This window comes from Anarhichas minor, unplaced genomic scaffold (assembly GCF_050575085.1).
Source record: "Anarhichas minor isolate MPS153535 unplaced genomic scaffold, ASM5057508v1 ptg000037l, whole genome shotgun sequence".
Taxonomy (NCBI): Eukaryota; Metazoa; Chordata; class Actinopteri; order Perciformes; family Anarhichadidae; genus Anarhichas; species Anarhichas minor.
Window position 1 is genome coordinate 2,820,541 of NW_027466483.1, and position 7,760 is coordinate 2,828,300.

Genomic DNA, 7,760 nt, shown 5'->3' on the forward strand with positions numbered 1-7,760 from the left:
GGCCAGTATGTCCGATTTACTTGAAATTCTACACACATGTCCAAATCCGCTAGATCTAAAAAAAAGCCTCTCAGACTCCTAAGCTCCGCCTACTTAGTGAAAAACACATTTCTGCACTCTCCTCCTACATGCTGGGTCCGATTGCTACCAAATTTGCTGTGGATCATTATTGGATCTACCTCATCAAAAGTTATCAAAAGCTTTCTGATAGCTCTTAGCGTTTACAAGATATGGACCAAAAAACGTCTTAGGGGCGTGGCTTATTATCAATACACATAACTTCTCAACGGTTTGTTCTAAAATTACAATATTTGCAGCATATGTGCACATCGCATCCTGTAACATACCCTGAGATTTGTTTTGCATTCAACCACTAGGGGACGCTACAGCAAACCCGCGAAGTTGTGCTTTTTGTCACTTTTTGCAGATTTCAGCCTTCGTATTTTAACGAACTTATCCTAGAGAATTTATGCGATCAACTTCTCCTTTGCTGAGGATGCTCTTAAGACCTTTGTGATTAAAAGTTATCAAAATCGTGCGCTTTCATCGAAGAACCTTGACGTGGCGTGGCGGCCATTTTGCCTCTTGTTTCTGAAAAAATAAGTTGTTATACGTTGTTATAACTCCAAGGTACATTATTCAATCCGCAAAAAACGTCTTATGCATGATGCTATTTCAAGCCTGAACATACTTCAATTGAAAGAAATTCAATACCTCATAGCGCCGCCTACTGGCTAAAGGAAATGTCATATTTTATACTTTTATTTATTCCTCCTAGCCAGGTGACCTGACCTGATGACTCTCAAATTTAATAAGGATAGCCTTAAGACATTGATGATGCATCATCATGAATATTGTGCGTTTTCATTGAATGCTGTTGCCGTGGCGATGCATCGTTCGCCATGAAAAAGGAAGCTGATGGTTTAGTGGGTTAAGATGCTCAAAAACTCATGGAACTTTGGACATGTGTCATAGGTCATAGGAAGACATAGTGTATATGGATTTTTGGCTTGGCCGTTTTAAATTGCCTCTATAGCGCCCCCTACAATATTTCAAAAGAGCAGCCCCAGCGCTATGTTTCAGCTACATGTATGAGATTTAGTAGGAACATGTATCCTATGGAGACTTAAAAATAAGTCTCTTGGTACCATGCTCTAAACCCTACCGGAAGTCGACCATTTTGATATTTGTGTCATTTTTTGATAGATTTTGGTCTATTTCTAGTCGCTATACTTCAACGAACTCCTCCTAGGGAATATGTCTGATCCTCCTCAAATTTGGTCAGTACAATCTCAAGACAGTTGTGATTAAACGTTATCAAAAGCTTCACGTTTGACGTAATCGTTTAGCCGTAGCGGGCGGCTACTTTATGTGATTCCCCATGAAAAAAGCTGATGTAACTCAGCTGGACTTGTTCCAAACGGTCCCAAACTTGGCCTGATGATGTCTACAAGCAAATTTTCCCTAATACTCACAGCGCCACCTGCTGGCGAAAGGAAATCTGTGTTTTTTGTCAAACACCATCCGATTTACATGACTTTTACATAATGTGGTTTACACTTGATATAGAGCTACATGATGCATGTTGGCACGCGTTCTGTAGCGCCAGGCAGCGGATACAGGGAGCATCGGACTATTTGCAAAGCATCATTTCCAGCATCAGGCGGTCCACGCGGGATTAAAAACGTCTCGCTCGCGGACGCGCTGTCCGACGGTCGCGGACGTTCTCGGACGCGCAGGCCGGAGTCCCGCCGGCACCCCCGACGCGCTGCAGATTGCGAGGGCCCATTCATCGCTGCTCGCAGCTTTAGTTTTAAATTACGTCCTTAACTTAAATGACATAACAACCATACTTATTTTTAGCCCCAAAAAATATACATAACCAAGTTTGGGTTCCTGAACATAAAGTAATTTTGTGTGTTTTTGGCTTTGTTTCAATTAACAACGTCAACCACATGTTGAAAACTGTCGGGAGAAAATATGTTTCCTCTAAAATGTAATTTTTGCCATTTAGTTGTAGTGGAAAATAATTCTGTAGCAGACAGCGTTGTCTCTGATTATTAAAAGTCAGACCAATCCAGCCAGCATGACTTCAAAGGGGTCAAAGGGGTCAAAGGGGCTGTTGGCCTGTCTTCACACGTGGAGTAGTGTCTGTGTCAGCACAGCACAGGGGAGGGGAGGCCCAGAGCTCAGGATGAGGACAGGCTGGAAATCCCAGATGGGGAGCACTCAGGCAGCACAGGCCGGATTATAACTCTGAAAATCAAAATTGTTTTATGTAACACATTGTAGTGCAGACGACAGCCACCAGCAGCTGTTACGCAATCCACTGAGCTGGCAAGGAAGAGACATGCCTGCACATGTGCACACACACAAGCAAATATGTATGCACATACAGTGGGTACGGAAAGTATTCAGACCCCTTTAAATTTTTCACTTTGTTTCATTGCAGCCATTTGCTAAAATCAAAAAAGTTCATTTTATTTCTCATTAATGTACACTCAGCACCCCATCTTGACAGAAAAAAACAGAAATGTAGAAAGTTTTGCAAATTTATTAAAAAAGAAAAACTGAAATATCACATGGTCATAAGTATTCAGACCCTTTGCTGTGACACTCATATTTAACTCGCATGCTGTCCATTTCTTCTGATCCTCCTTGAGATGGTTCTACTCCTTCATTGGAGTCCAGCTGTGTTTAATTAAACTGATTGGGCTTGATTAGGAAAGGCACACACCTGTCTATATAAGACCTTACAGCTCACAGTGCATGTCAGAGCAAATGAGAATCATGAGGTCGAAGGAACTGCCCAAGGAGCTCAGAGACAGAATTGTGGCAAGGCACAGATCTGGCCAAGGTTACAAAAGAATTTCTGCAGCACTCAACACTGTAAAATCAAATTAGTTAACCTTACTTAAAAAAAACATGCAAACCGATTGCCTTGAAAAAAGCAAGTAAAGTAAGGTACTCATTTCATTCAAGTATAAGTATACTTACACTCGAGTTTCAGAAACTAAAAAAAACAAGTGAAGAGTACTTGAAACTTTACTTAAGATGTACTCTTGACTTAGTAAAGCCTACTCAGAATTACTATTTCAAACAACTAAATAATTTCAAGTGAAATATACTTTGTGTGTATTCCAAGCAACACATTTATTTTAGTCAGGCTAACTTATGTGACATTTACTGCAACTTAATATTTCTCAGTTGTATTTACTTGAACACTAAAATCATTTACTTGGTAAAACCATGCAAACCGATTGCCTTGAAACAACCAAGTTCATGTTACTCGTCTAACTTAAGTATGTCAAACATCCTTTAAACAATAATGAATAACAGGTTCCATTGTCTTCAAACAATCACATTTACACATAATAAATCAAGGTAGTGACACAGTTCAAAGTTCTAGTATATGATTTTTTTATTTTAACATTAGGATTTGGTTCGGATAAAAACATTTAGTAAAATGTACAATTTGATCATCAAATAGACATGTACTGGAGGTTCTATATTTCACAGAGGAACAACTTTTTCACAATAGCAATTTAAAACACCAAATGCTCAGCTATGTTACACTGCTTTGCCAACTCACTGCTATAGGAGTATTGTGAACAATTGAGTCTGCTGGACTGTCTTTTTTTCCCCATCAGCCTACATATGCCAGCATCAAAATCAGTGATGGTACAGTTATCTGCCATCAATACTTGCCAGCTGTAGTATAAATTGGGCTTTATAAAATTAAATGCAATTATAATACTGAAAAAGAAAAATCCAACCCTGATCTTTAACCTAACATACAGTCCTGAAACAACGCCGTTAATACTGTAATAGCTATAAAACGTCGTTGATAGACCAAACTTGGTAAAGAACCAACGGGCTGACAACTACAAAGTGGCTTCATTCAGTTAGCAGAACAGTATGAAAGAGAAAGGACTCTGGCATTGGATCACACACACTTTTTTAACATACACTGGCACACTGGCAGCCTCTGGACATGACTTGCTGATGAATCCATGGGCTAACTATTTGAAACAAGTGCCTTAATATAGTTAACGTAACAAAAAGCAACTGAATCTAATGCCAAACGTCAACACCTTTATACAGTAATTTACATTCTAACTATTTTTAAGAGTTTGCAGTTTTGGTGGGAGTTTGTCTTGTGCCAAGCGTCACTCTTTGAATGAAGTTGAAAGTGTTTTTCATGGCTTTAGGGTATTCAGTCCAAGTGTAAACCCAAACAAGAGGCAAAGTGCTTGAGGTAGGTTCAGGAGATCATCCATTACAATACCTTCCTCAACAATGATGAAAGTAGACACTGGGTCAAGGTGGAGTTGATTTGGAGAGAGGGACATCTTCACTGATGTTCGTCAGCACCCCAACAGATACTTGTGCCCAGGCATCATCCCTGTCAGAATCCTGTGTAAGACCAAACAGAAACAACATTACAACAAGGAAATATAAATTGTCACTGTGTCATATGTCCCGTCTACGCTGCCTTCCAGCCTTGCCCATAACGTTTTCCTTTCACACACACCTGCATTTAGTAGTTGTATCCACATTAGTGGGCCTAAAACAGTTTTGACCAGTTTACAGATGTCCAGTAAAGAAGATGAAAGAAATTAAGTATTGAAGTCTTCCTCGCACTAAATATTCTTTGCCATCCTCGTTAGATTGTATTAGCTAATGTATTCCAGGGAGAGATATGATCTACCGCTTGTGCATTATACACAACCGGAGATGGCAAGCAGGCTTAGCACCGTTGAGCTGAGCAGTGCAACCCGGTGACATGGACTGCGAACGGAGTTAGTTCAATATATGGCTGCTTCACCTTATGGGTGATGCTACCAGCCTAGCTCATGTGAAGCCAGGAAAATACACCTTTATCCATATGCATTAAAAAAAATTGTAACAAATTTTGGGGGGCATTTCTGCATTATTCGACTAACAGTAGAGAGACAGAAAAGGCAGGGATGAGAGAGGCGATGACATGCAGCGAAGGCCTCCATCCAAATCAACTTCCGGCCGCTGTGGTTGGGACTCAGCCTTGCTGTGATACGTCTTGAGGCATTATGTTTATCTCAGGATCACCTTGAGGGAATTTCTTCAAATTTGGAACAAAGGTCCACTTGGACTCAAGGTCGAAATTTGGTGGTCAAAGATCACAGGTCACCGTGACCTCACAAAACACGTTTCTGGCCATAACTCAATAATTCATTTGCCAATTATGACTATTTCACACAAATGTCTGGATAAGATGTAACTATGAGAACTTACAAAGCAGGTGTGGCAGAAGTGACTGGGGTCATCACCAAGTAGAACAGGGAGGCAGGTTTCTAGAAGTGGATAATTAACAAAAAAAGTTCAAGATTATGTAACATTCAAATCTGACCATACAAATATGTTTGTTTGTTTGACAGTACGGACTCACCCGTGAATCAATTTGCTGCACAAACTCAGCAGATGTCTCTCTAACACTTCCGTTCTTGGACTTGAAGATTGTGACAAAGTGCGGTGTTGTGTAGTGGTCCACAGCATCAACAAAGTCATTCTGCAGGTTTGTGGTGGCTCCAGTTAAACTCTGCAAACACCTAGAACACACAGAAAAAAAACAGAGTGACTAAATCGGCTTGGACCAATGTGGACATTTTTGAAAACCATTCTGTAAACAAAAACACCGTCACAACTGTTGACATCACTGCATTTTGCAAATTTAAATCAATAGCATACTGCTATTTAGTCACCAGGCTGAGTGACAGGACAAAGTATTGATTGGAAATTGATTTTGATTTAACTTTTGCTACAGCGAGCTAGTCTATTAATTCTAATAAAATTGTAGCATTAACGCTTTGTCAAAAACTGCTCTACCGCTGATTATAACTCCTTAAGCCTAAATATCCTCCAAATTATAGGCTACTGGCATCTCACCTTTAGTGAACCGGCATCCAGTGTTGACGAAGCAGCTCTTTAAGAGCCCTCAGGCAGTTACCGTGAGCACTTCTTCTGAAAAGGACAAAGAATATTTAAGTTAAAAGGAAGTTGTACTTATGTTGTTATTTAGAGACAAATCCCTTGATAAATGCATGCTTTACCGGCATCACAGGAATAAACATTTGATTTTGTTAAACTAATCTTTTTGACACAGGTCAAAGAAGCTAGCTAAGACCACCAATATCCCTGACAGACAAAATAAATGACTGGGTCATAACGTATACAAGCCTCCTCGATATAATTGTGGGATTTTTTTGTTTTAAGTTACCATAAAATGGAGATTGAGATGATTTCTCCTTCATTATCAGTCAGACAGCTTAATGTAGCTGACAGCTCGAGAGGGAGAAGGAAAGGTCGTTAATTTGCGCATTCAGTGAGGCTAAAGAGCGGTGTGCGCGCGCAGCTGCAGCTTTTAAGCACTTTCACTGGAATCGAATTAACGTTGAATGAAGCCGGTGGCTACTCGCGTCCATGTGAAAAACTATGGGTGTGTTGGAAAGACTCTGTTACAACGGCACTAGTCATTAAATACACAGACGTAGCATAGCCTACCCTAACTGTTGCGTTCACTCCCATGATATTATCGTTTCCTTCAACCACGGTTTGCATGATATATAAAAGCATGTCCGCTAACGTCATACACCCATCACGTGACGTAAAATAATATAACTCCACCGTTAACGAAACAAACAGTACTGTTAAATAGTCTTCTAGTTGTCCACCTAACGCGGCTGCAAACCGCACGTTTCAACAACACCGTGTTTAACGTCGCTCTCAAAGCACGGTTCATGCTGCATTCACTTGTAACTCGGAATTTCCAAGTTGTAATGTCGTGCGACCTGCGACCAAAATACGTTGGCTGTGTCAACTCGAAGAAAACCGAACAATTAAAATGTACATCGGACTTTCCACTTTCGTTATGGAAAAATTAAAATATGTTTTCAGGCGAACCTGGAGCAGTGGTGGGAACAGCTAACGTTAGTCTTTAGGCTACCGCTAAAACATGCCTGAACAAGTTTAGCTAAGCTAATGTGCAGTGACTGTTAGCTAAGTCAGCTAGCGTTGGCTAGTTAACAATTAAAATATGTTTGCAGGCGAACCTGGGGCAGTGGTGGGAAAAGCTAGTCTTTAGGCTACCGCCAAGACATGCCTGAATAAGTCTAGCTAATAGACGAAATGTGCAGTGAGTGTTAGCTAAGTCAGCTAGCGTCGGCTAGTTAACGATTAGCAAGCGTTAGCTCACGCTAGCTAACATTGGCAGCAGTCAGAAACATAAACATTTTACACACAGTTACTGTTTGCTTGATGACTTACCTTAATATTCTTCAAAAGCCAAGTGGTTTGTCTTTCTTGCCTCAGCTACCGAGTCCGCCGATCCACCATCTTGAGCGCACACATGGACTGAATGTGGGCTTCTGCGCATGCTCAGACCTCAGCTGTTTTTTGTTACTTGAGTGTTTGAAGTTAACTTACCTCCAAACAATAAAGTAAATAGTTTTTTTCCACCCGCAATTAACGCTGACTTAGTAAAATCTAGTAAGAAGTCATATTTTGGATGACAAAGTAAAGTTAACTAATTAAATGTAAGTCTGGACAACTATTACATTTTACAGTGAAGGTTCCTAAGAGCACAGTGGTCTCCATAATCCTTAAATGGAAGAAGTTTGGGACGACCAGAACTCTTCCTAGACCTGGCCGTCCAGCCAAACTGAGCAATCGTGGAAGAAGAGCCTTGGTGAGAGAGGTAAAGAAGAACCCAAAGATCACTGTGG

General features: G+C 40.5%; 1 long non-coding RNA gene across 1 annotated transcript; it reads right to left on the reverse strand.

Annotated features, from left to right (window-relative positions):
- Positions 1 to 4,041: 4,041 nt before the first annotated feature.
- Positions 4,042 to 7,377, reverse strand: LOC142966332 (uncharacterized). The gene is made up of 5 exons (XR_012957833.1): positions 7,303 to 7,377; positions 5,926 to 6,000; positions 5,429 to 5,588; positions 5,275 to 5,333; positions 4,042 to 4,416 (listed from the first exon to the last, which is right to left on the reverse strand). It is a non-coding gene; the product is annotated as an uncharacterized LOC142966332 (long non-coding RNA).
- Positions 7,378 to 7,760: the final 383 nt, after the last annotated feature.